The 6570-nt window shown below is 43.3% G+C and overlaps 1 pseudogene; it reads left to right on the top strand.

Moving 5' to 3' along the window:
* The first annotated feature begins 1682 nt into the window (after positions 1–1682).
* LOC123634891 lies at positions 1683–5400 on the top strand (annotated as a pseudogene).
* The last annotated feature ends 1170 nt before the right edge of the window (positions 5401–6570 follow it).

Genomic DNA, 6570 nt, shown 5'->3' with positions numbered 1-6570 from the left:
TTGAGGTTGCTGTGAGCTGGGCTGACGCCACGGCACTCTAGCCCGGGCAACAGAGCAAGACTCTGTCTCAAAAAAATAAAATAAAATAAAATAAAATAAAATAAAATAAAATAAAATAAAATAAAATATAAGAAAAGGGCAGGAGCCCAACATCAGTCACACTCCCATGCATTCCAAAGCCTGTTGTAGGCAGCTGGTTGATAAGTATTCACATCCCAAGGCCCGTTTGCAGGACTGCCAGATTTCCACCTTTCTCACAGTCCCTTTACCCAGGCCTTTATGCCTTTTCTATTATCCTCTACAGGGCAACAGAGTGAGACTCTGTCTAAAAAAAAAAACCAAACAAACGAGACAGGAGTCTCGCTAGTTTGTCCACTCTGATCTCCAACTCGTGGCCTCATGCGATCCTCCTGCCTCGACCTCTCAAAGTGCTGGGATTTACAAAAGTGAGTCACCACATCCGGCCAGCTAGGCTTCATTTCTTCTGATTGCAAAGGGAAGTAAGCTGACTTCACTTGGCCACACAGAAAACCAAATCCAAATCCGCAGTGCTGAGATACCAGCAGCAACATCCCAGAACTCAAATATGAGGCTGAGACACTTTCTGGGGCCCCAGAGAATGACAAAACATGGAGCAGACGATAAGAGAATTGACTTTCACGTCTAGGGTGACTCTCCCCCAATCTGACCACCACTAACACATGGAAAATTTCCCCCCGACTCATAGTTTCTCCACTTGAAATGTTGAAATGGAGGTGACAATCGGCTTCCCTACAATCTTGGATTTTCTGGCAGGAGACCTGTCCCTACCTCAACCCCGGAAAACCATCAGGAGAACATGAAGGGAGAAATATTGCTGAGGACAGCCAGAGACACGGGGGGAGGTGGGACTTCCATGCCCAGCCCCAGAGACTCTGCTCTGCTACTTGGCCAAAGGGAAAGCTAAACGACAGTGGCTGTTCCGCAGTTCCACACTGTAGGGGCCTTTGTTCCACAGCTGCCCTGGGTACAAACCCTTAGCCAGCCTTCCCACACTGCCAGGGTATTTGGGACCGCGCCCATGCAGGACGGGTGGCAGTCCTGTCCTACGTGGTGCTGGAGCCAAAGCCAACACTGGCTTAGGGGCCATCTCGTGCGACAAAAGAGGCCAAACCCCTGTCCAGCCTTCCCACACTTCCGCCATAACCTCTTTGGGACTTGCCCCATTTGAGAGGCAGCACTCTGAATAGTTACTAAAACTGAGAAGAACCTGGGCTTAAGGCACCACCTAGAGCTGAAGAGGAGGCAGCAACCCAGCTGTAAGGATGCGCTGAGCGAATATATCTAATACAAATCAAACAAGCATGACAGAGACCACCTAATCCTGTGCTGCGGGGCAAGCATGCAGACCCAGAAGAAACTACGGCAGACCGGGAACTGCGACCACCCCCAAAGGTCAAAGCAAAAATCCAATGACTGACCCTAAGGGGACAGCATCTGCTGAGCGCTCTAACCAAAAACTCAGAACAGCCATTTCAAGGAAACTCAGTGATCTCCCAGATAACACACAAAAGCCATTCCGAAAGCTATCATAAAAAATTTACCAGAGAATGTGAATTGAAGAAAATGAATCCAGCAGAAATCTTAGAGCTGACAAAGGCAGCTGAAGGAGGAAGAACCCATCAGAGACCTTCGGCGGCAGCATGGCCCACGCGGAGGAAGGGCTCCGTGAGCCGGGACACTGGCTGTTTTAAAACACACAGTCCCAGGGAAAAAGGAAAAAGGATAAAGAGGAACAAGGACTGCCTCAAAGATATCCAAACTTACTCAAAAGACGAAGTCTAAGCATTATCGGTGGTCAACGGGCAGCTGAGTAGGAGCAAGGGGTAGAGAACTAATTCAAAGCAATAACCACAGACGAGGTATCACAGTGTGAGAAAGATAAAACCATGCAGGTGCACTGAGGTCTCCGATCACCAGAGAGACCCAACACAAAGAAGGTTTCCCGAGGCACAGAAAAATCACACATTCAAAGGTCAAGGATAAAGAGAGAATCCTAAAAGCAGCAAGGCAAAAGCAACACATAAGATACAAAGAAGGTCCAAATTTCTGGGGAGAGGCTTCTCAACAGAAACCATACAGGCCAGGAGGAAGTGGAAAGACATTTTCAAGGTGCTCAAAGGAAAAAACAAAAACAAAACACCATTCAACACTATCATATTCCCCCAAATTGTCCTTTAAATATGAAGGAGAGATAAAGTCTTCCCCAGACAAACAAAGCTGAGAGAATTCTCCACCACCAGGCCCATCTTACGAGACGGGCTGCAGGGAGTGTTTCCAGCTCAAAAAGCAAAAAGCCAGGACAGTAACACGAATGCTTAGTGTACCTTTTCACAGGGATAAAATCTACTGGTAAGGATCGTTTCAGTTCAGGAGTTGGAGACCAGCTGTGACAATACAGCAAGACCCCATTTCTCCAAAAAATTAGAAAATACGTAGCGTGGCACAGCGGGGCACATCTGTAGTCCTAGCTACTCGGCACGATGAGATCGGAGCATCACTTGAACCGAGGAGTTCTGAGCTGCAGTGAACTATAATCACACCACCGCACTCCACCCTGCGTGGTAGAGTGAGACCCTGTCTCTAAAATAAAGTAAATTAAAATAAAAATCCACTCGTAACAATAAGTACATGAACAAACCCAGAACATTCTATTACTGTCACTGTGGTGTTCAATTCACTCATAACTCCAGCCCAAAACACAAATCTAGCAAAAACAATAATGCCTAGAGCCACCCGTTAAGAGATAGGTAACATACCATTATGTAAATTGAGATAACTAAAAGTTGTAGGTGGGGTGGAGTCAAGTTAAAGTGCAGAATTTGTGTGTTTTATTGCCGATATTTGTTTTTATTCCTTTATGTGTGATATCCGTTGTCATCTCTTTAAAATAGCTTGTTATATCCCTAAGATATTTTCTTAATTTTTATTTAAAAAATTTTTTACTTTTTAAATTTTTTTCCTTCTTTTTTCTTTTTTTTTTTCACCACAGAAAAGAGAAGCACATAAAACATTTTTGTAATCCTCACGGTCAGCACAGCGGAAAACTCTATCATAGATTCACTAAAAATAAAAAGCAACAAATTAAAACCCATTACCAAAATTAAAATTACTTAACCACAACGGAAAACAGTAGGAAAGGCAAAGAGGAAGAGAGGAGTCAGAACGACAAGAAAGCACACAACAAACTGGCAACAGTAAGTCCTTACTTATCTGTGATTGCAATGAATATAAAGGGTCTCGATTCTCCAACTGAGAGATATAGATTGGTTGACTCGCTAAAGAAACAAGACTCAACTGCATATTATCTTCAGGAAACCCAATACACCTGTCAAGACACACATGGACTGAAAGTAAAAGGGTGGAAAAAGATGTTCCATGCAACTGCAAACCAATAAAGAGCAGGGCTAGCTATAGTTATTTCAGATAAAACAGACCACAAATTGAAGATTGTGAAAAGAGATGCAGAGATTGAATTGACATTCAGCAACAGGATATAACAATTAAAATATCTATGGACCCAAGTGTACAAAGCAAACATTCATACAGCTACAGGAAGAGATGGACTACAGTGCAACAGTGGTAGGATATTTTAGCACCTCCCTCTCAGTAATGAAGAGCTCATGCAGATCGACAATTAGCAACAACAACAATGTACACTTAAACTACACACTAGATCTAACAGGCCCAGTGACACTTACAGAACATTTCACCCACTGCTACAGCACACACATTCTTTTCATCAGCACTTGGAAAATTCTCCAGAATACACCCTACTTCAGGGCACAAAAGAAATCTGAACAAATTCCAAAATATAAAACCCTATCAGGTATCTTTTCTGACCACAATGGAGTAAAAACTAGAAATCAGTAACAAGAGGAACCTCGGAAAACAGACAAATGGCTATTAAAGAACCTGCTCCTGAATAATTAATGGGTCAATGAAGAAATGAAGAAGGATGTTTAAAAGTTTTTTGAAACAAATACAAATGGGGCCACAACCTACCCAAATGCATGGGACACAACAAAAGCAGTACTAAGAGGGAAGTTTAGGTGAATCAATGCTTACATCAAAAAAGTAGGAAGAGTTCAAATAAAAAACCTAATGAATGATATAAATCCAGGAACTAGCAAAGCAAATACAAACAAACCCAAAATTTGTAGAGGGAAAGAAATAGGAAGAGCTCTGTGGACCTGCTCTCTTTCACTCAGCCACAATCACAGAACCAAGGCCACGAAGAGCGAGCTGGAGCGTGGCAGCCCGTGAAGGCACCAGGCAAGGACCTAGGGGCCACGGTGGGGAGCGGAAGTGCAGCAGCTATGATGCCATGACTTCCGCCCTCTGCCATCAGGACTTTTCTGGCCACCGCAGGAACTCAGGCAAAAAGAAAAGCAGGTCCTCAGGGAGAAGAAGCAAGTCTCCTGGGAGTAAGAGAAGCCGAGGTCCTCACCACTGGACAAAGTGAAGCAGGAACATGAGTGCTCATCCCCGGGGAGCACGGGAGCATCAGCAAACCTGGTAACCATGGGAACAGGAACACAGGAGCTAGGCACAGGGACCCGGACAGACCCGGGGCCATTCCCACCAAAGGAGATCCTCCAATGAGAGGCCTGGGCGTGGGCAGGTTCAGATGCACAGAGATATTCAGAACCCGCAGGCTCAGGAGGAAGAGTGGAGATTTATGACGCCAGATGCGTTATAAATACATATAAATGGGAGCACAGCCAGGAGAATGAAGTTAGTAGTAGTCGTAATGCGTCTCAGGAGTTGGTTCCTCAGCCTGGTGGCAATAATAAAGAAAAAGAGGTGCCCACTAAAGAAGAACCAAACTTTGAACTTTCTGGGGCACTTCTAGAAGACACCAACACCTTCCTGGGTGTAGTCATTCAATATAGTTAGCTTCCAAAAGCACGTATTCCCTCAAAACGGTGACGTCTCTACCCACTGGAAAATGATGAGGTGCTTCCAGTTAGGCACCTACACAGACGAAGTGTGCATCTCCTGGGTCAACACTGCTGCTTTGCAGACATTTGAAACTAATCATCCTTCTTGTTCAAAGCAGCATGGGGTTTTCCAATATCGTTTGTTGAATATACCTGTGCTGATGGCACAGTTGGCTGAAGGGTGAAGCCCTGCATCATTGACCCTGGCTCAGGCAGTGGAACCTTCTAAACAACAAACATATTGAGCCACAGAGATACAATGACCGAAAAGAAAAGGATGGACTCCAAGTTTGCGTGCAGTCGCAGAGAGTACGTTTTGCTCCATGAGTCACCGGACACTTCTGAAATAGGAAAAAAAGATGAGGATGAACAAGAGAAAGTGTCTGACGGCTATTCAACTACGAATCCAAACTACTGAGATACCTTTTCCTTTCTGGAAAGCTTTGACTCTGCACTATGTGCTTTCTGTAATGCCTCTTAACTGCCTTAAGCCTTTCCTCTATTGCTGACCAGCTCATGTTAGAGTTCACAAACACTGACTCATGTTTTGTTGAACTTGTTTTCTGGAGCATATCAGTCACATGTCTGGGGGCATCTGTTTTCAGAACAGTCTCTCAAATTACAACGCGCTGTGTTTTAGTAGAACTGGGGTGCTGTAGTTGGTGCTTTCAGAAATGTTGCCTAGGGGGGAATCCTGGCTTGTTCTCTTTGTAGAATTACTCTATTTATATAATTGTTAAGCTTTGTGGACCAGTGTTTTTATCTTGGGGCAAACCCCTGAGCAGAGAATATTACTAGGCTCTGGTTATCACCAAAAGAGCCTCCAATATATACCAAAGATTTGACATAGCTCAACTCTTGAGGTTTAGAAACTGATTTTGCACTTAGTTTTTTGGGCCGGGAATTTACTGCAGTCGATGAATATTATCGACTGTTTAACTTAAACAGATGCTTTATGGCACCTGCTTAAGTTTATGACTGTACAGAAAGATCACGGCTTCTACCAATGGATGCTGATTTAATGTCACAACAGACTCAAATGAGTCATGGATCGCTTCTCTGCGAGAGAATCCTGATTTCTCCATGGAGCATATACATAACCATTTTGATCATCTTACTGTCCTTCACTTCTGCATTTTTATTCAAATATTACACCTCCCTTTTATTCTTCTTTGAAAAGAAAGAAAAAAATCTCTCTTCTTCTTCTTATATGGCAAGGTGCTTACTTTATTCTGACATGTATGTATGTCTAAAGGAGGTTGTGCTGCTTATGCGTTTCTACACATTTCATCTTTAAAAGAATTGTTCAGAGAGGTCGCATTTATCTTCCCAAGGTTGGAAATCAAGGGAATGTCCCAGTTTCCTAATTTTCCACCAAAGAAACATATATAAGTAGAAACGTATTAACTACGTGTAGTATTATGTGTGTGTATATATATAATATATATACACACATAAATTGTGTGTTAAAGACCTGATACTGATTGCCATAGGACAATCTTTTGTGATGTAAATACTATCACACAGGCAAAGGCTTCCATGCATTTGAAGAGCAGGTTTTCACTTATACCTATTTTGAGGGTAAACA

The sequence above is a fragment of the Lemur catta genome, chromosome 3, assembly GCF_020740605.2.
Source record: "Lemur catta isolate mLemCat1 chromosome 3, mLemCat1.pri, whole genome shotgun sequence".
NCBI classification, from domain to species: domain Eukaryota; kingdom Metazoa; phylum Chordata; class Mammalia; order Primates; family Lemuridae; genus Lemur; species Lemur catta.
Note: the sequence above shows the minus strand (reverse complement) of the source record. Positions and strands in the feature narration are given on the sequence as shown.